Genomic DNA, 27,538 nt, shown 5'->3' on the forward strand with positions numbered 1-27,538 from the left:
TGGTCCTCTGTAGCTTAATTGGTAGAGCATAGTGCTTGTAACGCCAGGGTAGTGGGTTCGATCCCCGGGACCACCCATACGTAAAAATGTATGCGCACATGACTGTAAGTCACTTTGGATAAAAGCGTCTGCTAAATGGCATATTATTATTATTAGACAAGACTTTGGCTAAGAAATATGTTGTACAATTGAAGCCTACAAAACAGGCTGTGCTATGTGGGTCAGGGAATGTGAAACCCTGTGAGAAATCCTTTAACAATCTTATTTAGCGCCTTGATGAAAACACAGTTTAGAAAACAGAGTGGAATGGTTGTAAGGCCAATGAGGCCAGTGAAGAGAAACATAAGCATGGTGCCATTTGGGACACTCAAATTTGAACTAAAATATATAAAGTTATACTTTCTAGAAGTGCTTCTGGTGGTAAATGGAAACCTCAGAGGCCACCATGCAAGCTGGAACCTACAGTAAATAGCCTACACATGCATGCTGATTTCATATGATTACATGTGAAGCCAGACACTATTCTACAACCAGGCTATAGCAAAGTCTAATGAGTCAAGAGAAAGCTGTGGCCCAATGATCACAGATGATGATCAAACAAAATGGGAAATGAAGTCAGCAATATGTTCGGAAGACGACTGCCTAGATTCACTGGGTTATCTGTTCAGAGAGAACCCAGCAAACCGGGAACATTTTCAGAACATTAGCGAAGATTCTCATTAAGTTCTAGTTAGGGTTTTATCTAACATTAGGATGATAACATCCCAAAAACATACAAAGAATGTTTTTGATAACAAAATGTGGGTTTTTTTATGTTTTAAATGAAATATCCTTGGAATGTTCTCTTAACATTCACTAAGATATTGTGCACAACATCTGTAACAACCACCACAGAACATTCCCCCAAATGTTCTCATTAGGTTTCCAGGTAATGTAATAACACAACAAAATATGAGAGCAACGTTCTGGGAACATTCTTGCAACATCAGGCAAATGTTTTATACAAACATTGTATAATCATCATCACAACTGGACAGTTTTTGCGTTATGAGAACATTGCCGCAACCTAACGAATGTTCTGGGAACTTCCACAGAAACTATTTTGGTTTGCTGGGAAGTTTGTTCCACTTTTCTGAAGTGGCAAAAACAATTATGAATATTTCAGAACTAGAAATAAACAAATAAAATATTAATATTTACGTTCCTAAGGGCATGAGATTTATTTTCACGGTTCTTTTGAAATATTTGATCCCAGCCACTGCTGAGAAGTTTGCACCAACAGCGCATTAATTAATGTATTTAGTACATAATTGATCAAATCTATGGCATGTGACACATACATAATGTGGATATAATGCTATATAACGGAGACCGTAGCTCTCCTTGCTAGAGATGAAAGACCTCATGGATTCTAAGATGAGAGGTACCATGCTGACATTTGAAGTTACTGTCACTCAGCATAAAACAAAGACATCATTCAACGCCAAATAAAGAGCTTCAAGGCAAGACAGGGTTAGGGACAGCCTCAAGCCAAGACAGGGCCCAAGGAAATGTCTGTTTACTTGAAGGGCACGCATGCAGTCTTGTCTACTATATATTGCATATAAGATACAGTATGTGAAGAACCTGAATCATCTAAAATCATTTAAAAATAAATGACTGTACTTTTTTAAGTTGAACTGAAATTACTCTTAGTAATCAAGCTTTTTGATTTGAAATGCTTTTCTCTTTCCTCACACGTAACAATACCAATACAATGATGTGCATTGTGCAACTCATCCTGCTGTTTTACAGTCGAAGATCACAGAAGACTTTTCAAAGTACTTTACAAAGTGCTGGCTACGATTCAATCCCTGACATGGAATGAGCACCAGTGAATATAGAGTTGAAAGTAGACACCAGAAAGTGGGAGTGCTCCATTGCTTTGACAGCAAAGCAGAGACAAATAACCATTCCCCTACCTGTCATCCACTGTACATCAGTACAGTACATCACATCACAACATAATACTGTGCTTACAGTTCTGAAGGAGATAAAAACAAGGGGGCCTGTTACAAGGGCCTGTTTAGATATGTGGCAGGTTTGTGCCTATTTTAAGATTGAGTGTTATTTAATGACACGCCAAGAGATAACTCACTATGATGACTCACAGAATTACAGTTCTGAAAGGACAAAAACACATGGTTTCCTATGACCAATGAAATATCATGGTTTGCCCATTTAGAGTAAAAGTACAATTTTAAAGGACAACCAGCACACAGACACAAACTAAGACAACAGCATTACCCCAGACCCTGAAATACTGATGCTGAGCCACTTACCTGAGTCCCACCGTGCTCCCGTTCCTGTGTGCACAGGACACCGTGCGACTCTGGTATCCCACCTGGATGTCCCAGAAGGGACTCTCCTGCCTGTTGAGCCGGTTCCTGGTCCGTTTCTTCTGGATCAGCTCCCTAGTATCAGGGTCTTTGACCCCAGGCCTCTCCCTGGCCCCCCCTTTACCCTTCCTACGCTTGGCCTGCCGCACCGGCCGGGAAATGGGGAGAGAACAGGACGTCCAGGGCCCCACCCTGAGGCTGTACACCCCCTCAGGCCCCTTACAAGGCCCTGGCTTACAGGTCTGGAACTCGGTCAGGTTGGGGCAGGCGGAACCCCCGAAGAGCGGAGGCACCAGGACACTGCGCACCCGGTTCTTTAGGCCGGTTCCACAGGTTTTTGAGCAGGACGTCCAGGGGGTGAACTCAGACACTACACAGTCCTGAGGGCAGGGGATGAGGCAGGCCTGCTCTAGTCGAGGCTTGGGCTCAAAGTACTCACAGATGGTGTCCTCTCCGGGAGACTCGTCAGACTTTAGTATGCAGCCCACCTCCCGAGTCTGAATGCCCTCCTCACCCCCATTGCATACGTATGGCCGCATGCCCCCAAAGGTCCTTGCTGACACGGACACACACTGGTTCCAGGCACCCAGTTGCCAGTCGTAAAGGTCCTTGTGCCAGTCACACACACGGAAGCAGTTCTGCTGGTTGGAAGGCCGCTGGGACTGGTCACAGTTAGTGTGGAGGGTGGTCCAGCCGTCCACATGGGCACACCACACAGCCCGACTCTGGCTGCCTCCTGGGCCACAGTCACTGCCCATGCATCTGCCCCATGGCCCTTGGGAACACAACACAGACAGGGTTAAAATAACATTGAAATAGGCAAGAATTAGGAATTTTAACATCAAATGGTAAAGTGGATATAGTGTACACTATACAGTATATCAATTGATGGCAAATTGATTATTTTAGGGCTTACTTGATCAAATTGCATTAATGTACTTGGTGATGAGGGAATTTAGTGGTACAGTGGTAGGGTTCTGGGGCGGTAGTTTCTGGATCATTTGGAAAAAGCAAACCATACAAATATCAACCAGGACGTAGAATTAACCCACATCCGCAGGCGCAGTGGACGGATCGATGGAGACCAATAATGTCATAAAGAACCCCGACCACGCCTTCATACCCGCCGACAGAGACATACAGCACATTTACAATTCATGCACTAAAAGATTAGTACATCAGCTATTCGACTATAGCTCCCCTTTCAGCTCCACGTTATTACTCTGAATGAAGTCTCCATTGCAGCCGTAACACGAGAGCTTTCTCTGGCTTTTAGCCCCACACCAAACCTCATCACACTAAAAAAGGTGCGGCTTAATAGCAGTGTTGTTCATTGAGTCATTCAGCTCAACCTAATCCGTGACCATGTTGTGCTCTGACACTGTTATCCACAGGCTAGTGATAGCACAGAACAACCGAGAAAGAAGAGGAGACTAATGGACAGCTTCACCTCACACCAACCCCTTCCATCTACAGCCAATTGATTGTGTTAGAGCGTGGCCTCAGGCTGAGTGGTATCCGGGTGAGGGTGCCTTGTGTTTACCCATGATGCCCCATGAACCGATTGCCCCCCTGTGGATGACAAAGGACACTAGTCTGGATGAAACAGGCTGAAACATTTCCTGCAATTATCAGACGCAAATGCCTCAGATGACAGCCTATTAGTGGACTCATCTCCTCTCTCAGCTGCTGATCTTGCTGGTAGGAACTGGCTTCAATCAGCGTGTCAAGCATGTCCACAGAAGCCTCAAAGCACATCACACATGGCTGTTTTATTTCCCCCTATATCAACACTAGATCAATGCCCTGCTGTCAGACTACACATGTATCATATATAGTTGTGATTCAGGGGATGTCTGGACATCCGTTGGCTACCGATCAGATTGGGGTTTATTTAATAGCCTTTTGAAATGGGGTGTCTGGGGTTTTCGGCACAAAAGAGGCAGGGGGTAAACTATCTGGAGCATTCCCAAGGCTTATCCCTATATGCTGTTTGCCTGAGTAAATGTAACCGTAGCAAAATGATTTCACCAATAACAAAAGGAGCTTCCTTTGAAGTTTTGTTCAACACATGGTGTGAGCGGTGGGATTTTAGCAGTGATTAGGGTATTGGCACACCATGATGAAGACAGTATGACATGAAACACATTCATTTTGGAGCTGTAGCTACATGTCATGGAAGCCAAACTGACATCCTCTCATTGAATGCTGTTAAAAACGTGAAACAGCTCTTTAATCACAAATCATTGTAGGATAAGGTCATCCATGTTGGTCTGAGTCATGGCGTTGTGCTTGATGAAAGAATGAAGTACAGAACTAACATTTGGTATGTCAACAGTTATCAACATCAACGGTCTGTATAGTATACTATAAATTACAAACTGGGTGGTTCGAGCCCTGAATGCTGATTGGCTGAAAGCCGTGGTATACCACGGGTATGACAAAACACTGCTCTAATTACGTTGGTAACCAGTTTATAATAGCAATAAGGCACCTTGGGGGTTTGTGGTACATTGGCCATATACCACACCCCCTCAGGCCTTATTGCTTAAATATATAACTCAGGGGGAGATTTTTCTTTCTTTGTGATCCAATGTCCGAGGGACTTAACTGATCTCCCATAGGCTCAAGTGTACATACCCCCCTCTCTAAGCAGCAGATTAGGCTGGAGTAAGCAGTATAATATCCCCACTGTTGGAGAGCCAGTCGGATCTCTCTGTCCCCATGTGTTCATTAATGAACAGACATGTTTTGGCTCCCACAGGGTCATCCTCACTAAGGATGGGGTCACACAGAGCTGTTCACTTGGTTGTGTTTGCTTGTTATTGAGACAGGAACTGCTTACTGCCAATGTCAGGGATCATTTTGAGCTGTCCTTGCTGTCTGACAGGTGCTAAAGTGGTGGTCCTATTGTCAAGAAATCCCGGTCGTTCCTTCTGGTTTAGGCGTCTCATAGAGCACTCAAAATGTCTGTCATTCTACAGAATGCCAGGATCAGGTTGGACAGGTGTTATTATGAGCAGATTAGGTTTGCTTTATGAAAACCACTTAAAATAAAGTGCTATCACATCTCAGATGGCCAAAGCTATAAAAATAACTGTAAAATTAAAGCAAGCCAAGGACCTTGTATCCCCTAACTACCATCCCCAACTCCCAATAGAGTCTAGTTGCAGCACATAGTGAAATGGAATACAAAAGGCCCTCTTAAATACAATGGCACATAACCCTTGGCAGAGATGAACGTCAACACATTGAACATGCCATGTTGAGCCACTGTTAAACCCAGTAAAGCAATTAGTTAGCCAAAAGGTCTACAAACAATCTAGACAAAAAGCTTGCAAACAATCTTATGAGCATTACGCAAGGCCATACTATGTATCCCTTCAGAGAGACAATGGAAAGACAAAGGATGAAGAGACATTCTCCACATAGTCCTGAGGGTTAGTACAGAAGTCTGCATTTGAAGAGAATCCATAATACGTTCTTAAATTACTAAAGTATGGTCAGACACTTAATTTCACTTCCAAATGAACATTGCCCGTTTTTAAATAAACAACACCAAATTGTAAATCATGGGTTATAATAAAAAAGAGAAAAAGATGTCTGAGGGGAAGGAGGAGACCAGAGGCTACCACTTAATGTCTGCTGAAAAACTATGAGCTGCTTAACATTCATGGATAATTACCAACCCTGTGTTCAGTGTGATCTGTGCCCTTGGCCATGTTTCGCTAAGCTACAATCCATTGACTAAAGCTCTTCCTCTCACAGTTGACCTGAATGTCATTAGCTGGAATTCCACAATGATGCTTCCATGGTTTAAAGGACTTTTTGATGATTCTGATTCATCAAGCACAACATACAGCACTGCACATAACTCTGAGGCAGACTTTCGATTTAACCCATACAATGTTAAACAGTTTCCTCCATTTAATTATATTTTTCACAAATTGGAAACATTGTGCAGGCTCTGTGTCATTATTGATGCCATGCCACCTTTATGAACTAGTGTCATGGTTACCACCTTCTAGTCATCTCATTGGATTCAGCTAATTAAAGCAGAACACTCATTTCAGTGACAAATAACAAATCGAAGGTGGAATACTGCAGCTTGTAGGAGACAGCCTCATTTGTCACTCCTGCAGTGACAAGACATGTGTGCCATTCTGCACAAACCACCCATTCATGTGTGTGTCAAAATCCAACTGTCAATGTATTCAACAGCAGACAAATTTCAAAAGGGCAAACGCAATGGTCCATGCTCCACTTAGAAATCTGTCAGGAAATATGTCCAAGCTGTCAGTAACAGTAAGAACGCAATCAATAAACCTCATAATTTCTTTGACGCTCCACCATCAATTCAACAACCTGCCAGAGTCATAAAGGTTTCCCTCTGCATGCTAACCAACTTCCTATGATTTCACTAGCTGCCACTAAACCAGAAAGCACAATAAAAACAACATGCTTGAGTACGTATGAACACTCCAGTAAAATGCCTTTTGTTCAATGCAGCCCAAACAAACAAAGCAACCACGGCCCTATTGCTCTCCTCACGCTAATGAAACATTTACAGAAACACCACATACACTGCACTCCAACACATGGATCTGGTATGTGTGTTGTGGGAGTTTATGTTGTTGCCCAAATGTTCTCTTGCCGCAGTTTGAGGCAGGATGTTATGGGAGGGGCAGTCAGTGGCCTTATAATGGGATAGGGATGGGAGTGTCCCTCCTGCTGTGCAGTGATTTTCAACATGCCCATCATGCAGCTCTGACAGGCGCGCTTTATGAGAACACAGGGAAGGTAAACCACATAAACAGTAAATCCTACCTCAATTACTCACAATCCACTGAATCTTATTTCAATGAAAGGGAGAGAGTTATTTTCAGATAACACACGTATGTTATCTATTGTAATGTGGTCGGACACAGTAATTGGACCAAACAATCTACCATTCATAAAATTGGTATGTTGACATTTGAAGTTCAGAGGTTAGACATTTTTGCTTGATTACTTCCACGAATTCTAACTGATTCTGTCTTTTCATTTGGGAACAGACAGCAGTGTTTTTCTCAAACAATAATTACAGAAAGGATAAATGGCTGGAGGACATGATGAACACATTTCATAGAGGAATAGATTTCCATTCTGAAAAGTAATAGAATGGAATGGAATTGTGCATTTTGATTCATATTTAGAACATGCAGCACTGTAGCCTATATACTGATCACTTTATCAGATTAAACAAGGTGTAAAAACGGTACTAGGGTCATCTTTATTTGTACCAAAACACAAAATGTAAACCACTGAAATATTAAATATAATCCAAAAAAGAATGAAATAGAGGGCATCGCCACAGGTTTTAGTTAGATATCCTATTCCATTTAAAACACTTGAAAGCCACCGCAATACAAAAACAAAGCCCCTGAAATTATGCCAGCAAAACTGCATTTCAAGCAAAAAAGATCACAGTATTGAAACAAAAAGGAAGAATAAGACAAATCACAGAGAGCGAATGTGCCCCTTGGTGCTTGGCACTGCAGTTAAATATTCATATGATGCAAGTGTGGAGCACATTGTTGACTCCAATTTAAAAAGGCACCTCCATGGAAGACTTCCTTGGTGTGGTAGAGGATGGGGGGTGAAAGAGGGTTTCATTGCCTATAATCTGCCCTTAAAAAAAGCCAGCTATTAGTCTGCGAGGAGGAGTTGCACTGGCAGATTTGACATGAAGTGAGCTGGGTTACGAAAACAGTTGCATGTGTTGCTAGGCAGCCTGCACGGATACCATGAAGAGGGGCAGGGCATCTTGTTTACATTTCTCCTTTTGTAGGGAAAATCATACTGTAGCTGTTATTGTTATAAAACCTGGGGACATATACAGTCCATACAGGCATATACAGAATATCATATGTCTAATGTTATGCTAGTGCTTTATGTGACCAACTCTTTGCTACTGTATCTGCTATTGTTGTGTTAGTCCATTTTTTAAATCAATGTTTGGGTTTAAAGTGCTCTTGGCATGAACGTGTGTACCAGTACACCTTTGTTAATGTGAGTATGTTTGTGTTGTATGTGTGCACGTGTGTGCATGTGTGTGGATGTGTGGGTGCATGCACAAGTGGGCGTGTCTGCATGTGCCATTTTCCCATTTGATTGCCTGCACGTGTGTGTGACTGTTGCTCCAGGGGCAGAGATTTGATAATGTACCTGCCACTTTATTGAGATAAATGCTCCAATCACATGGGGAGATTTCCCACCCTCTGGAGCGCCTCTGCCAAAGATTAGATTACTGCTTCCTATGATGCATCATTCTCTACATCTCAATTCAATAGTAAAGTAACACAACACTGGGAAACTTCTTAGAATAAGGATTTGCAACTGGCACTGAGGAGGTGTCTGCCAAACTAACACACATGTTCTAAAATGCAGCCAAATACAGCACAATTAAGAGCAACAAGATGGTTTAAAATTGTCATTTTATAGCTGACAGTCCACAGCAGGTCATGGATGAAAGTAGAAATAAGTGAAATGTTAATTATTCTTGTGTGGGCCGGAAACTATTACTAATTATTACTGCTACAACAAAGCATAAGTTTAGAGAACAATACAATTAGGAAGTCACCGCTTAGAAATTACATTAATCCTATATTCTTATAATGCTCCCTTTACAGAGCTCTGAAGACAAAAGACTAGTAATTCTTAATAACACTTAGAGGTTATTCTCTATGATCCCAGCAAAGGTTGAAAGTTCATATCAACTAAGTTACATTTGTTGATCATATGACAGGTAACTTTAAAGGGGACAAACCATCTGTAAAGGCAGTGGGAATGTTTACAGTACTATACTTCAGACTAAACACTGCTCTTCAAAGGTTGTTTTGGCAGTCAAAGGTCAGCGTGCCCTTTCCACCCCAGGCACTAATCATAGATTAGACAAAGCTTAGAGTTGCTAACATCAATCCTGATCAGACAGAGACGTTGACATGTTAGTGTAATCAAGATCTTTGTTTCGATCAGGACACGAGAATAGGCTGAGCGGTCCTCAATTCACAACAATGTCGTGTGGATCCACAAAATCATACTGTAATAATAATAATAAATAATTTGCCATTTAGCAGACGCTTTTATCCAAAGCGACTTACAGTCATGCGTGCATAATTATTATTTTTTTGTGTATGGGTGGTCCCGGGGATCGAACCCACTACCTTGGCGTTACAAGCGCCGTGCTCTACCAGCTGAGCTACAGATACTGTGACCTGTTACGATTGAGAGGGATCTAAGATTGATGTTAGTAGATTAAACATGTTTCTTATCAATTAATGGCTATATAATACAACAGAAATGGCAAGAAATTGTTGTGTTGGGCTGATAATTAAACCACAGCTGGGATGCTTGTTCTTCTAATTAGTGCAGGATGGGAAAATAACACTTCTAGGACACTAGTGACTCAACTTGGAACACAAGGTGTGGACTCTTTCCTGGGCCTATGGGGATCCCTCTTGGATTGTGATCCAGCAGCACTACTCTGTTGGAATGAGTAGGAGTGTGGGAGGTGTTGGTAGAGAGTGGATACCCCAGCCAAACCTAGCACAGTACTACCCACACACACACACACATACACACACATACACACCTACAGTCGGCCAAAACAGACAGACTGCACTCACACTTAGGCCGACCCACAGCCTTCTGTCAACTCTTTTCATGTTTGCTTTCATTTCATTTCAGCTGTGAGATGTACGATGTAAACAGCAATAACAACACACCTTCGGGGTGAAAGACATTAACTTCACAATCTTTCGTATCATGTCTCCTAATCCAAAACGAATTACAATTGATTGTACTTACATGAAATTCTACTCTTAAAAGCCCTCAAACCATTAGAATGTGTTTGTGTGAATACTACATCTGAATGTCAGATTATGTCATACTGTACATACTGTATAGACAGGGCATGTAAGCCCTGACATCAAGAATAGAAACGTGTCACACTATAATTCACCATAATTCAATTGAACCATCTAAAGCCAGAGGACCTAGAGCTTATCACTCAGAATACAGAGACAAAATGCCAGATGACAGATGCAAAGGCCTTTGAGTGCAGGAAGTGTGTGCCAAAGAGAGTGGTTTACCCTCACACCTGTTCTTTCTCAGGGCAAACTCATTCTACCTATGAATGTATTCATTCTAAAACCGTTCAACAGCAAGGGTCGGGTAGAGGTAGCTAGTGGTCCCTCCAGCGCTAATGATTTTTGGGGAAACGGTTTCAGAGAGCATGACGGTGAGATTGAGGGAGGTTTCGCTGCAGTCTCTCAGCAAAGTGTTGAGAAGTTTACTGAGATCTCAGCTTTCAAATTGACAGCGACACTGACTGCAAGTCCACTGGGAGGTCTTGTTAGGATGTTGAGAAATAATTGTATATTATGTTTACAAGAAAAGCATATAGTGAAAGGGCAAAGCAGTGATGATAGGTTTATCGTCCTCTGACTTCTTTGTCGATATTTCTGGATGATTATATTCAGTGTTCTGCTCATTCTCTAGGTATCAATCTGGCCGGGCAATTGACTCAAAATGTTTCAATGTGTTGCTTGCTTGGATTGGTCAATCACTTGTTGAGTCCAATTCTTTCCAAATGAACACTTATCCTCAGATCCCAAAAACACTGTGATTGAAATGGTTAGTGAGTTTTCACCAAGCATCTGTACCACTGATTCATTATGGTAGATAGAGCTTGTTAGCAATTCTCACCCATCCAGACACTGCTCCAATGCTAAGAATAGCATTAATGATTGACAGCTCCCGTTCCCGGAGGATTCGAGGTTCTCTCTCCCTCTAATTTGAGCCGTTTCATTGACACATAGAGAAAGAGAGCATGTCAACATCAGAGAGGCTCATAAATTCTCACCAGCATTCACTCAGCTTCAAATATCACACCCTGGATCACGAGAAAGCACTTGTGTGCTTGTGAAAGAGCTTGCCTTACTCAATCACTTAAAAAGGCTTAAAACAAAGATTGATATAACTGTTCAACAGTATTATATTTATTTAAAAACAGCATCTCCAGAGCAAGTTATAACCATATAAACATCTAAAACCGTGGCTCACCTAGCTTAAAATACATCCCCTGACCAACATTTGGGCACACCTATTTAAAATGGCAGGTGAACTTATTACCAGGGTCAAACCAACTAGCCACATCATTAGCACTTAGCCAATAGAAACAAAAAAACAATTAAGCACATGAACACAAATTGCTGTAGAGGTTGAGATGGTGGATAAGTTAACTTTGAACTGTTGAAGGTTTGTAAGTGAATGAGTGACTAAATACATACACAAAACACAACATGCTCTTAAATAAATAACTTGAATTAATAAATACTTTGAAAAAATATGATAAAACCAGACTATCTTCTTCACAGTGCTGATGTGCCTATGTGTTGCATGAGCTTACTGTGTGTGTACGTGTTGCTTTAGATAATATTTTCTCCGAGAAGTGATATTTCCTGCATAGATGCGGAGGAAAGGACAAATACAGCGAGCGGAGGATGAGGTAATCATCTCAATGTCAACTCTGTAACTAAGAACAAATCCTTTGAATTATTAATCAGGGACTCTGCTGCATGCTATGCCAGTGAACATGAATGCTGTTCAGGCTATGGCATCTTTGATGATAAAATAGAGATAAAAGGAGTATAGGGTGTACTGCATTGACATTATAGCATACTCTCCAAACAACTGTTGGATAACTGTCAAATTGTTTAAAACAGATAAAGGTATTTTTTAAGACAGTAAACTTGATCCAGTAGCACGTTGCCTAATGATCCTGCCATGAGTGGAAGACGAAAGAGAACATCATTCTCTACAAGAAACATCAACTTCCTCAGAAAGAACTGTACTCTGTTCTCACAAAACCAATGTATTCATCATGTAAAGTTTCTGCTTCATCTCTTTGTTTAATTACACACCAGAGTTAAGCTCACTAAATGCAATTTTATAGCCTTTTCCATCCTCATATCACTATTACAGGAACACGAGCCCAGTTGGTATCCACGCTACACCGGAGTGACAAGTGGCGTTGCGCCTAATGAAATCATGAGGCAGAAAAGTGTTAACCTGGAGCCACAGAAATAGCCCCCGTGTCGAGTGGAGGTGAGAGAATTGTGATCCCAATCTCGAGCATTTCCATCCACAGTGCTAATGCTCCAATCCCCCTCATTTCCCCCCTCCATGTTCCCCTGACAGCTCCTCCCTCTGTTAATTGGCCAGATGGGGAGATTATGGGACCTCTGGGACACGGTTGCTAGGATATTAATGGTGGTCACGGAACATATACGGATCTCGTCATTTCTCGCTTCTCTTTGGTGTAAAGGTCTCAAATTCGATTTTCTGGAAGCCGTTGGTTTTCAAACTGTGCACACCAATTGCTGATTTTGTCCATGTGGTTATTTACCAGTATAGCCGTACTGTATGTCCCATATCAAATCAAATCAAATTGTACTGGTCGCGTACACATATTTTGCACGTTATCGCAGGTGCAGGGAAATGCTTATGTTTCTAGCTCCAACAGTGCAGTAATACCTAACAATACAAAAACAATACACGCATATCCCAAAAATTTAAAGAAAGGAATGATGAAGTATAGAAATATTAAAATGAGCAATGTCAGAATCCGGAATATAGATATACAGTGAGCTCCAAAAGTATTGGGACAGTGACACATGTTTTTAGTTTTGGCTCTGTACTCCAGCACTTTGAAATTATACAATGACTATGAGGTTAAAGTGCAGACTGTCAGCTTTAATTTGAGTTTTTTTTTAATCCATATCGGCTGAACCGTTTAGAAATTACAGCACTTTTTGTACATAGTCCCCCCATTTTAGGGGACCAAAAGTATTGGGACAAATTCACTTATGCTGTATGTGTATTAAAGTAGTGAAACGTTTCATATTTGGTCCCATAATCCTAGCACGCAATGATAACATCAAGCTTGTGACTCTACAAACTTGTTAGATGCGTTTGATGTTTGTTTTGGTTGTGTTTCAGATTATTTTGTGCCCAATAGAAATGAATGGTAAATAATGTATTGTGTCATTTTGGAGTCACTTATATTGTAAATAAGAATATAATTTGTTTCTAAATACATCAATGTGGATGCTACCATGATTACGGATAGTCCTGAATGAATCGTGAATAATGATGAGTGAGAAAGTTACAGATGCACAAATATCATAGCCGCCAATACATACTAACCTCTCATTAGAATAGGAGGGGAGGTTAGCATTTTTGGGGGGTAAGATATTTATGCCTGTAACTTTTTCACTCATCATTATTCATGATTCATTCAGCATTATCTGTAATCATGGTAGCATCCACATTAATGTAGAAGTGTTTAGAAACATATTCTATTGTTATTTACAATAAAGTGTCTCCAAAATGACACAATACATTATTTAGCATTCATTTCTATTTGGAACAAAATAATCTGAAATCATACACAATCCATGTCTCAATTGTCTCAAGGCTTAAAAATCCTTCTTTAACCTGTCTCCTCCCCTTCATCTACACTGTTTGAAGTGGATTTAACAAATTACATAAATAAGGGATCATAGCTTTCACCTGGATTCACCTGGTCAGCCTATGTCATGGAAAGAGCCGGTGTTCTTAATGTTTTGCACTCAGTGTACATACGAAGTGGGTAAAACAGCATGTAAATATTATTAAAGTGACCAGTGTTCAATTAATATGTACAGTTGAAGTCGGAAGTTTACATACACTTAGGTTGGAGTCATTAAAACTCATTTTTCAACCACTCCAAAAATGTCTTGTTAACAAACTATAGTTTTGGCAAGTCGGTTAGGACATCTACTTTGTGCATGACACAAGTCATTTTTCCAACAATTGTTTACAGACAGATTATTTCACTTATAATTCACTGTATCACAATTCCAGTGGGTCAGAAGTTTATATACACTAAGTTGACTGTGCCTTTAAACAGCTTGGAAAATTCCAGAAAATGATGTCATGGCTTTAGAAGCTTCTGATAGGCTAATTGACATCATTTGAGTCAATTGGAGGTGTACCTGTGGATGTATTTCAAGGCCTACCTTCAAACTCAGTGCCTCTTTGCTTGACATCATGGGAAAATCAAATGAAATCAGCCAAGACCTCCACAAGTCTGGTTCATCCTTGGGAGCAATTTCCAAATGCCTGAAGGTACCACGTTCATCTGTACAAACAATAGTACGCAGGTATAAACACCATGGGACCATGCAGCCATCATACCGCTCAGGAAGGAGACGCGTTCTGTCTCCTAGAGATGAACGTACTTTGGTGCGAATAGTGACATCATCCCAGAACAACAGCAAAGGACCTTGTGAAGATGCTGGAAGAAACAGGTACAAAAGTATCTATATCCACAGTAAAACAAGTCCTATATCGACATTACCTGAAAGGCCGCTCAGCAAGAAAGAAGCCACTGCTCCAAACCGCCATAAAAAATCCAGACTACGGTTTGCAACTGCACATGGGGACAAAGATTGTACTTTTTTGAGAAATGTCCTCTGGTCTAATGAAACAAAAATAGAACTGTTTGGCCATAATGACCATCGTTATGTTTGGAGGAAAAAGGGGGATGCTTGCAAGCCGAAGAACACCATCCCAACCGTGAAGCACGGGGGTGGCAGCATCATGCTGTGAGGGTGCTTTGCTGCAGGAGGGACTGGTACACTTCACAAAATAGATGGCATCATGAGGAAGGACAATTATGTGGATATATTGAAGCAACATCTCAAGACGTCAGTCAGGAAGTTACAGTTTGGTCGCAAATGGGTCTTCCAAATGGACAATGACCCCAACCATACTTCCAAAGTTGTGGAAAAATGGCTTAAGGACAACAAAGTAAAGGTATTGGAGTGGCCATCACAAAGCCCTGACCTCAATCCTATAGAACATTTGTGGGCAGAACTGAAAAAGCGTGTGCAAGCAAGGAGGCCTACAAACCTGACTCCGTTACACCAGCTCTGTCAGGAGGAATGGGCCAAAATTCACCCAACTTATTGTGGGAAGCTTGTGGAAGGCTACCCGAAATGTTTGACCCAAGTTAAACAATTTAAAGGCAACGCTACCAAATACTAATTGAGTGAATGTAAACTTCTGACCCACTGGGAATGTGATTAAATAAATAACAGCTGAAATAAATAATTCTCTCTACTATTATTCTGACATTTCACATTCTTAAAATAAAGTGGTGATCCTAACTGACCTAAGACAGGGAACTGAGTTTAAATGTATTTGGCTAAGGTGTACGTAAACTTCCGACTTCAACTGTACATAGGGCAGCAGTGTCCAAGGTACAGGGTTGCGTATCGGGTGGTAGCCGGCTAGTAACAGTGACTAAAGTTTAGGGCAGGGTACTGGGCAGAGAACGCCTAGTGGTGACTATTTAACAGTCTGATGGCCTGGAGATAGAAGCTTCTTTTTCAGTCTCTCGGTCCCAGCTTTGATGCACCTGTACTGTCTTCGCCTTCTAGATGGTAGCGGGGTGAACTAATTGAATGATATTGATATCAATATCATTCAATGTGGCAGTTCAAAAGACACAAGGTTGACAAATCCATACATATTTTACATACACTGCATTGGTGTATGTATGCAATGCCATTTGGAGTTCATATAATCTGCTAGCCCCTGCCAGCTGTGCAGCTCTCTACCCTGTATTTTCAAAGAGCCAATGTAAGGAATCAATATCAATAATTGATACTAAACTGTACAAATCAAGGGCCCTCTGAAAGATTGGCCTGTGGCCAGTACATCTTGCACAATCATATAGCTTGAGAGAGAAGGAGATTATATAAGAGATCCCCAAAGAATTCATTTGTTCCAGGAAAACGTACCAAATGGGGGGGTCAATAATTGAGAGGTCTGTTTGTACACCAGAACAGAAGCATACATCAGCATACACCAACACATGAGCCAATCTACTGAAGGATGTTTAATGAACCATAGGAATTATTCAACTGTATGAGGGCTGTGCCTGCTTGCCAGTAAATCCACATGGATAACCCTGTACAGTATCCAGGACCTGGACCACAAACTTACGAAATGAGAAATAAATCTGAATTCATGTTTTGAGAACGTCTTTCCAACTAACCTTTTGCTTTTGAGTGAGATCCAGATTAGATCTAAAAGAAAAATGACATGTTGGGTTGTATTTATAGACCATGAGCATCTTACATATTCCATGCATTCCTGATATTTATCAGAGCACTCAATCCTCTATGAAGTAATGGAAAGCGACATGAGAGAGAAACTCATTAGCCACAAATAAACCACCCACAGTTCCTCACATCTGTTCCAGCTCCACACATTAGAACACACCACCTTCAATGAGTCACAGTATAGCACAATCCTCCATTCTTGGCTCTCTGCGGTGAGATCTTTGCAGGATTGCAGGTAGAGACTAGAGATTTTGCTGGTGTTTCATTGTGGAGCGGGAGGCCTGAAGTGAGGTACACACACACGCCTCGGAGGTGACATATACTCTTCGCTGTGATCACACCAGGGCTCGGGTGCAATAAAGGCTGCCACCCTCAATCTGCAGGCGAGGAGATGAATGAGCAAACCTCTCTGTGTTTCTGCCCTTTGATTTCACCGCTGTGCTGAGCCAGGTAAACATGAGAGGAGAGGGGAGAGAGGGGGGGGGCTTCTGTCTTAGAACACACACACTCTGAACACACACACACACAACTCCCTTTCCCCTGACACACACACTCACACTCATTTACTATAAACACACTAATCACTAATACCACAAAACATACTAACACTGTAGAACTCTCTCTCACACACTCACACACACACACACACACACACACACTGAAACACACCCATTCAGACATGTGCCCAGATGATGGGTTTATTGATGTGTGCCCTCCATAGTTGCTTATTTTATTAATTGATCAATGGAAACAATCAAGGGAGAAGCGAACATCTGCTTTACATCTGCAGCTTGATACGCCGCAAACTGCTTATTTAGACAGTGACAACCCGCAAACTGCTTATTTAGATTCCATGCGAGTTAAGACAACACAATCAGACTAAACACACATAAACTAATAGCTTTCCTGTATCTGGGATAGAAGACGAACCCCAAGGGCAATACATTTTCCAAACGCAGCCAGAAACGCCAGGACTCATCTCATCAAACATAGACACCTTTCCCTGTCACAACATCTGGAACTTTCCACAGTTGAAGGTTTAATCACGTTGCGGTGGCAGGGCATCAGGATGGGTGGAGAGAGAGCGGCGAATCCATTAAACATGGATTAGAGTGGTATGGGACAGGAGGGCAGAGGGGATGGAGCGCTGCCATGTAGGCAGGCTGGTGGCACACACAGTGGGGAGCAGCAACAGCATGGGCATGGTGGTACTGTACCCAGACAGACTGACAGACAGACAGACACAGATCCCCTTCTACATGCTGTCTCATGGTTCCATCTGTTAGTGTTAGGGGGCATGGGGTGGAGAAGAGGGGGAGAGCAAATATGACGACGGAAGCATTTCTGTCTCCAGTAAGTGTGTGTGTGTGTGTGTGTGTGTGTGTGTTTGGGGGGATTGTGTGTGTGTGTGTTTGTGTGTGTGTTTCTGAGTGACACTGAGAACATTCAGTGTGACAACTGTAAGTGTGATTTGGGAATATTGTAGGGTGATGTTGTTGCAAGCCAGATGTTTAAGGCTGCATGTGATTTATTTCCTCCCAAAACATGTCATGTCAACTGGCGGCCCACGGGCCAAATTATTTTATTTGCCCCCCCCCCCCCCCCCCCCCAAGTTTTCTGAGCAATGTTATTATTTATTTTTATTGTTGGACATAAAAGACTGTAAAAACACCAGCAAATCAACTCCACGAGATTTTAATTTAGGAAATCTGTTCCAAAATATTCCACGCATAATAAAGAGATATACAGTATGTGATTGTATACAAATGTAAGCAAGGTTTGATATTATTATGTTTTAGTCAAACATTATATCTGTTTGGGCTTGCAGTCTACAAATTATTTGTAATTATGTTCCAGACCCTGACCATCCACTCAAGAAAAATGTTTAATCTACCGTAGTTGATGATCCCTGCCCTACTTCATGACTCATTTCTTCATTTGAATGTATTACTATACTGGTATATACGAATGAAGGATATATGATTGTTTTGGGGCTCAGAAATGTAACAACTACAGGACAATCCAATAGATCGGATTGAAATTTGAGCGATTGAGTGGATAAAACTAAAGTGAAGGCATTTCCTGATGGGCCGAAGTCGAGCTCTGTAAAAAAGGGATTAATCTGGTAAAGACTGTCTCTTACTTTGTAGCTGTGATCCTTAGCTTTGCCTTTCCAGGGTCAGATGACTTTAATCCAAAGAGAAGTGTTCAAAGAGACCCCAGTAGGTGGACGGATCAAAGAAACTCAATACCAGCCAAGGTTCGTGATCTTTAATACTGCATTTCCTGTGAATCAAACACTACTCTGCCATACCCCCCACGTCTCAAAGAGAGCTGGGAGAAATTTGGGGAAATGGAAGGATGAGAGGAATGATTCTCCCTTGGTAACCCTTTGATATAGAATTTGAGGAAAATAAAGTTTAGCAATTTTCTAGAAACAATAAGAGAGATAGGGTGCTGGAAGTTGAAGTTGCTATTGCTGCAAGTGTATTTTGCTATAATGTGGAAAAGTAGTTTCACTTTAGAGACTTGTTTTATATACACTTTAAAAACAATCCTCTCCTAAGACATAGGAAAATAAGATGGAATGGTAAAGTAAGTCACCTGGTTTTCACAACAAGACCGAAACACATTGGGATATAAGTTACATTTGAGAATACATTTAGTTTGATGGATGGAAATAAATGCCATCTGAAATTGAACAGTGCACATCACTTTTGAAGCAAAAACCGTGTAGCAATACACAGCCACTGAGGTAATAAAGAGGGAATCTCTGACTTAATCAATCTTAGGGTTTGGCAGCAGCCGGGACTTAGGAAGTCATATTATTCCTCTCGCCACATTATTCCATCCTGAGGGTCTGCATCCGTTTTCACAAGGGTCTTCTGAAGCTACGCCCCTTCTTTCTCCCCCATTCTCCTACTATCTTCTCTCTCCCCTCTCTCTATCTGACTGTCTGTCTCTCTCATTTCACTTTCTCTCTGCAGTCTCTCCATCTTTCTCCCTGACTCTCTCTTTCTCTCTCCTTCTATCCTTCTCTCTCCCTCTGTCTGCTACTTTCACTCTCTTTCTCTTTTTCCCTCTAAAAACAAAGGTACCCCAGACGAGATAGATCATACGTGATGGGCATGTGAAATCCACTCAGACAACTGAGTATTATAATATTATGCACCCTTAAAGGTTAACACTAACTGTTCCCATGCAATAGACTTACGCCTTTGATGATAACCAATTCATTTCATAGAGATAGTGGCGCAGTTGAAGGGAATTGATGCCACTGGGGATAGCCTCTCTCTCTTCCCTCTCCACAATTTATTATCTTTCTCCTCCTCTCTCTTTCTCTCTCCATCCTGCTATATCCTACCTCTCTCCCACCCTTCCTCTTTAGCAAAAGCTTTGTCCATCTTTCTTCACTGTAAAAAGTGGGACGACGCTGCTGTTCATCTGAAGTGCTTTTACTGATTGGAATGATTGAAAATTACGCTGTAGTTTGTTCAATCTATTCTATTCAATTAGTCTAAAATCAAATAACTAACTTGACAGATTAATGTGATTTTTAAAATAGAATAAAGCTTCTAAATTACTTTCGACACCTCATGCACATGTGTTTTGAATAGCGGTGGGGGCAATGTAGCGGCGGCAGCCTATCAGAAGAATTTGAGGCTTATTGGGGGTGTGGCTTTAAGTTTGTTATTTTTGCCCACCCGTGAGAGTGAATGTCATTCCAGTTAATGTAGTATATTGTATTATTTATTAAAACTTCAACTTGTACCCTGTCAGCATCTGCAATGATAATTGTATAAGTGCATGTGATACTAAAGAGCCTGATAAGGTTTTTATGTTAAGGTAGCAAATGCTTGGTTATGATATTGTCGCAACTAAATGTGACAGTTGTGTATAAAGAATATGGAAATATTATTTATATTTATTGAACAAACTTAATGTTTTGTTTTAAAGGGAATGTATTTAATTGCTTGTAACCCAATTGAGGACATTTGGATAGCTAATTCCAAATTAAAATGTGAATTTGGAACAAGCTGAAAAATGGGTTGTATTTACATGAAATATTAGTTTGTATTCAATTTTGTTTTTTATTGGGTTTAACCAAAGGGGAAAAGTAAGTTGAGTGTTGAAAGAAATAGGTTGCAACTATACAGTATTTGGTTTCAACAAATGTAGTATTTTCAATTGAGAAAACCTTATTTACTTGTAACCAGGAAGTATTTTTTTTTTGGTTGATCCATTTTTTACAGTGTTTCTCTGCGTACTGTATCTCTCCTTTTTCCTCCACCTCTCTCTTGTTTTTTTCCCTCCATCTCTCTCCACTCCCACCCTGTCTCTCCACCCCCTGCCCTCTCCTCCTCTCCCTCTCTGTACCTCTCTTCACTCCCTCACTCTCTCCACTCCCCCTCCCCCCCCCCCCCCCCCCCCCCCCCCCCCTCCCTCTCTCTCCCCCACATGGTGTCTACTCTCCAGTCTGTGATCATGTAAATACCAGATGCAGTGGGGTCCTTGGGCCAAAGTGCTTCACACTAGGGTCCAGGCAGTCAACCAGAGAGTCCCTGAGCATGGAAGAGAGGGCTTCAATTATATTAATCCTCTGAAAATTGCCATTGGCCAGGGTAAGATTTAATCCGAACCAGCCTCTCTTTAATGGGGTGCCATAGCGGTATAGTGCTGATCCAGTACCTTCTTACAGTGATTTAGATGTGTTATCAGTGGGAAACGTCTATTTTTAATGGCGGCGGAGGTGGGGGATAGATGAAAGGATGTGTCCATATGCAACAACCACATACTGTACACACACATACACACACACCACTCCGCCCCTTCAGATCTGCAATAGTCTCACCCGAGGGTTCACCAGTGGGGTACAACAGCAGCAGGACTGACCTAGATTTTACACACACATATAATGCCATGCGGTCACATGTACACACACACACCCACAAATGCATGCACGCACTCACGCACGCAGACACACATGCACACGCACACACACACAAACCTGTCTGTGTTCTGTTAAATTAAAGAAGAGCAGAGAAGAAACAGCCCTTCCTTTTAAGGCCTTTTTTTTGCTGTGGTGATTGTTTTGTACTGTTATTGTCACTACCGCTTATTTGAAAGAATCTTGCTCATGATACTTAATTTTCTACTGCGGTAAAGCTCTTTCTATCTGCTAAATAACAGAAATGAAACAAGTTAGACTACAAGAGCTCGGGACTATAAGGTTCTTACAGCATTTTTGTCAAAATTGAGTTATTGACATAGCCTTGTTCTGTTCAATGTTCTCTGCCTATATAGTATTCTAGGTCCTCCAATTCATGTTGTTAAGTAGAAAATAATACAAGATAGAAATTGCTGACGCCATTCAAGTCAATGAGGGTTCGGAACTTTAAAGCTAATTATCTCAAATCATCTTTTTACAGATAGAACCTTACAGTCTCAAGTTGTCGACTCTCGCTCTTGCCATGAAGCAGTCTAAACGTTGGGTCTGCACTACCACTCTACAACAGGGAGACAGAATTGAACAGGTACAGGTGCGAAGGGTTTCTATCATCACATAAAGCACTCATCATATCACTGTTGCCATGGCTACAGCTCTCTAGCAGCTCCAGAAGGGGTGGAGGAATGACTGACAGCTGTGACAGCTGTGTAATCCCGCCGGTCCCTCTCTGGAAAAACACAATCTTCATTAAAGCCCAGCCTAGCCGCCCGCCACAGACCCACCGACCAGAGAGATGAAGACAGGGAGAGATGGGAATGGAGTGGGAGGACTGAGTGTGGATTCGTAGAGCCAGCGTTTGATTAGGATTATTATGACATATAGAAACGGAGGGAGGCTTCAGGTACAGAGCCTAGATGAAGGCACAGACGGAGGCATGGTGAATGACGGAAGATTTGTAGTTCAAATAAACAATAAACAGTCCAGAATTGTTTGATATTTATAATAGCCAGCCAACTGAGAGAGCAGAGGTGATGAATAGAAGGGAATTGCAATGGTGATGCTCACTGGAGAAATACGACGGGTACAGATGGCTTAATAGCCAGAACATTAGTGGATACTGCCATGGATAAAAACAGGCCTCACCCTTGTAATCAGTCGTGTTCGGTCCATGTCTCTGTGGCAAATGTCATCACAGAGGTCAGCACCAACTCATGTCATCCCTCATTATCTTGGTCTCCCTGACACGCACGAACATCATCATACTGTGTTCATCTTGGGTATTAGTCATAGTCGCTGTTGTTTAGAAATTAGTCATTGTCCAAGTTATTATTCACTTGTATCATTGTAGAAGGGACAAAACAATCAAATCAGACATCCAAAATAACAAGTTATCATTTACCATAGACAAGTGAGACAAACTGCTTATATGACAGAAGAGGGTATAGTGAGAGAACCCTGTGGCACATTCAAGAGGATTTCGTAAGAGATTCTAGAGAGGTCAAACCTGCCATGATTAATTACTGTGCCCTGTGATGCCTGGCTGCAGGTTTGTTTCATGACTTCTCATAGAGCCCTGTGTAGCGACAACACAAAGGATGAATCAACATGAAATACCTTCTAATAAAGGTTTTCCATTGTGCCAATAGCACATTGTTGTGGTTTCACTGGTTTGTGTGCGTAATGTGTGTAAATCTGTTATTTCTGAGTCTAGCAGGTTTCAATTCCCCAAACCACCAAAAGATGACAAAGTTTAATTTGCAGATGGTCTGATAGCACAGTGAGTGTTTTGATAGGAGGACTGAGAGAAGCAAACCATTACGTTGCTGCTTAAACTGTGTAATCACAATGTTATACTTTCTCTAATATGAAAAATAGGAGCAAAGAAATACACCAAGATAATTGAAAATGATTATCTGCTATATAATTTCAGTTCATATTAATCCCACAGATAGTTCCCCTTCAACACACTGGAATAATTTTTTAAAATGTTAGTCGAGCCCTAAGCCTCTTTTCATAACACTCTCTTTTCATTCATACAACTTTAAGTGTAAAACGTTTGAAGAAATCCATACAAATCAAGTTACACCAAGTTACTGTAACAATGTTCTGGAAATGTCTGAGAAAGACAGAGGGAGAGAATAGAGGGAGAGAACAGAAAATAGCAGATCACTCACCCTCAATCTGTCACGTGTTTGTAGTGAGCTATAAGTGAGCTATGACTACCGACCCGTAGCACTGACGTCTGTAGCCATGAAGTGCTTTGAAAGGCTGGTCATGGCTCACATCAACAGCATTATCCCAGAAACCCTAGACCCACTCCAATTTGCATACCGCCCCAACAGACCCACAGATGGTGCAATCTCTATTGCACTCCACACTGCCCTTTCCCACCTGGACAAGAGGAACACCTACGTGAGAATGCTATTCATTGACTACAGCTCAGCATTCAACACCATAGTGCCCTCTAAGCTCATCACTAAGCTAAGGATCCTGGGACTAAACACCTCCCTCTGCAACTGGATCCTGGACTTCCTGACGGGCCGCCCCCAGGTGGTAAGGGTAGGTAACAACACATCTGCCACACTGATCCTCAACACGGGGGCCCCTCAGGGGTGCGTGCTCAGTCCCCTCCTGTACTCTCTGTTCACCCATGACTGCATGGCCAGGCAAGACTCCAACACCATCATTAAGTTTGCTGACGACACAACAGTGGTAGGCCTGATCACCGACAACGATGAGAAAGCCTATAGGGAGGAGGTCAGAGACCTGGCCGTGTGGTGCCAGGACAACAACCTCTCCCTCAACGTGACCAAGACAAAGGAGATGATTGTGGACTACAGGAAAAAAAAGAGGACTGAGCACACCCCCATTCTCATCGACGGGGCTGTAGTGGAACAGGTTGAGAGCTTCAAGTTCCTTGGTGTCCACATCACCAACGAACTATCATGGTCCAAACACACCAAGACAGTCGTGAAGAGGGCACGACAAAGCCTATTCCCCCTCAGGAGACTGAAAAGATTTGGCATGGGTCCTCAGATCCTCAAGAAATTCTACAGCTGCACCATCGAGAGCATCCTGACTGGTTGCATCACCGCCTGGTATGGCAACTGCTTGGCCTCCGACCGCAAGGCACTACAGAGGGTAGTGCGTACGGCCCAGTACATCACTGGGGCCAAGCTTCCTGCCATCCAGGACCTCTATACCAGGCGGTGTCAGAGGAAGGCCCTCAAAATTGTCAAAGACTCCAGCCACCCTAGTCATAGACTGTTCTCTCTGCTACCGCACGGCAAGCGGTACCGGAGTGCCAAGTCTAGGTCCAAAAGACTTCTCAACAGCTTCTACCCCCAAGCCATAAGACTCCTGAACAGCTAATCATGGCTACCCGGACTATTTGCACTGCCCCCCCACCCCATCCTTTTTACGCTGCTGCTACTCTGTTAATTATTTATGCATAGTCACTTTAACTCTACCCACATGTACATATTACCTCAACTACCTCAACTAGCTTGTTGTTGTTTTATTTTTACTTTTTTTGTTAAAAATAAATGCACTGTTGGTTAAGGGCTGTAAGTAAGCATTTCACTGTAATGTCTGCATCTGTTGTATTCGGCGCATGTGACCAATACAATTTGATTTGATTTGATTTGATAAGTGGAGGTGTGATCTATGTAGATATAAAACTCATGCATGATCTATTAGCAAGGGGTTAGAGGTGCAAAAGCCAGTGAATGCATCTCTCTATAGGTGTGAATGTGTAGTTGCTAGTGCACGTGTGTGCATGCGTGTGTACGTGCACATATGGTAGAGTATGTGTGTGAACGATTGCCAGAGACCTGGTGTGAAGTGCCATGCGTGAGTACTGGCCCCACGCCCAATACCCACGTGAGCCAGGAACGTGGGAGTGTGGAAACAGAGAGAATGGATGGATGGATGGATTACTAGAGGAAAATAAGAGGAGGAGGTGGAGGCAAGACTGCCAGCTCCCGAACACATGGACAGTTGAATGGATGGATAGACGGACGGACAGATGGATGGATAGATGGATGGATGGAGGGATGGAGGGATTACGGAGGAGAAAAACATCAAGAAAGAGCAACGAATCAGCCATGCAGAATAGACACTGTAGATGTATAGATGAATGGATACCTGGGAATCAGAGTGAATGAGTGGAGAAGCCAGAGGAGGTATCTTGCTAGCGAGGGAGCCAGAGCAGCCCTGTGTGTTGACCAGGCGCGGTGTGCCCTGCCATGGCTCTGCTCTGCTCTGCTCTGCCTGGGGCCATCTGCTGCCCTCGCTCTAATCCAGGGGATTGTCACAAGCGATTAGCGCGTGCGTGTGTGAAATTTACATTAAAGATGGTAGTACTGTGGGGAAGGACCCTGCAAGCCTCAGATCTCAGACACCAACAGCTCTTCCTGTACAAACACCATCGTAGAAGGGCTAGATTGCCAGGGATGAACGTCCCAGTATCACCAAAACAAGGTGAAAGACTGGCTAAACAACTAACCGGGTTACACTGTATATTGCAGAGTGTTTTCAAACATCAGGGATCTGCTAGCTATGGTTTGGTTAGAGCTACAGTAGCACTTGAGAACTGACAATTCTTGTCAGCTAACCACTTGATGGACCGTTCAGCTTTATTCCAGACATCCCACCTCAACACTTATAACCAATATGCAAAGCAACACTTCAGTACTAGATACTGTACAATTATTGTATAATACATGTATAATACATGCCTGTGGTTCTCACTGCTAACCATATTATCATCATATTCCATTCTCGGATATGGACCCGGCAGGCGGCAGCTGAGATTGTCCTTCACTCTCATGCAATGTCTGACCCAGGAGGCTTTTAGTGTATGATTCCACTACCATAGATTAAATCAATCTGTATTTACACATGATTACACGGAGCAGTATATTAATTCACCCTGGGATCATTGAGATAAAGAAAGCAAATGTCTCCTGTGCAATATAGTAGGCCTTCGTTACTTTGTATATTCATTGCATGCTACAGCCTAGCAGAAAATAGATTTCAATTACATTTCCATCACGTCATTGGTAATATGATACAAAGAAGATAATTAAAACCGAAACCCATACAAATTCATAAAAACTTCATCAAATATGGTACATCGTTGGGCCTATGATGTGGTATGATGCAGTATGATGCAGTCAATGCGGTAAATGAACCCACAACAGAACTAAAACTACATTTCCCACAACATTCCAATACAATGAACACACAAGTCGTGCTCAACCTGAAGTAATACAACTGAGCAGAACTGAGGGATGGGTTGATGGATGGATATTTCTCCACTTCTTCACCGTATGCCTTTATTACCATCAGCCGAGCAGAGCTGTGTGGACTAGAGACTCGTCTCACTAAAGTAAATGTCACTACTCCCTTTCAACCCACTGAAGCTGCCTTATTGCTTCCCACGGGAGATGACAGTCAGTTTTGAATGCCACTCGCAGCTTCTAAATTGCGTGTTTCCCCAACGTGGCGCCTGACTGAATGAGAAGAGTTCACAATGTTTCTGCTTTGACCCAGTATGGCTGAAGTAGTTGTTAGTCAAGGCATTGGGAGGACACGACCCTATGTCCCGGCACAATGTGTCCCCCTCGTCGCCTGTCTCCCCTCCTTGTCTTTGAGGGGGCACTTGAGAAGAATAATAGGAAAGTGTAGGGTGGTCTATTCAATCATACACTCATCCATTTAAAGCGATACAGCTTAAACAGCAGTCAAGGGATAGATTTTCATCAGATTTCTATAATATCCCACAACATATCCCCTAACATTACCATTGATCTGCTTACTCTCACCATACAAACACTAATATATACAAAGTAATAAATACCAGTAAATACATATTAAATACATTTATGACCTAGCCACCATCTAAATATCATATGTTGTGAGCCGTTGGAATATTGCAGAATATGGTGTAAATGTGCAAATCCTCTTAAATCACTATAAATAAAGTTTTTGGG

At 42.1% G+C, this 27,538-nt stretch overlaps 1 pseudogene across 1 annotated transcript in view; it reads right to left on the reverse strand.

The window, feature by feature from the left end:
- Positions 1–27,538, reverse strand: part of LOC311139988 (thrombospondin type-1 domain-containing protein 7A-like) — a 70,884-nt pseudogene that overhangs the window by 34,499 nt on the left and 8,847 nt on the right. The window contains exon 2 of the transcript in view: positions 2,322–3,153. The product of the transcript in view is annotated as a thrombospondin type-1 domain-containing protein 7A-like (transcript). The remainder of the gene's footprint in view (positions 1–2,321; positions 3,154–27,538) is intronic.

Source organism: Coregonus lavaretus (assembly GCF_964263955.1).
Source record: "Coregonus lavaretus genome assembly, chromosome: 13".
NCBI lineage: Eukaryota > Metazoa > Chordata > Actinopteri > Salmoniformes > Salmonidae > Coregonus > Coregonus lavaretus.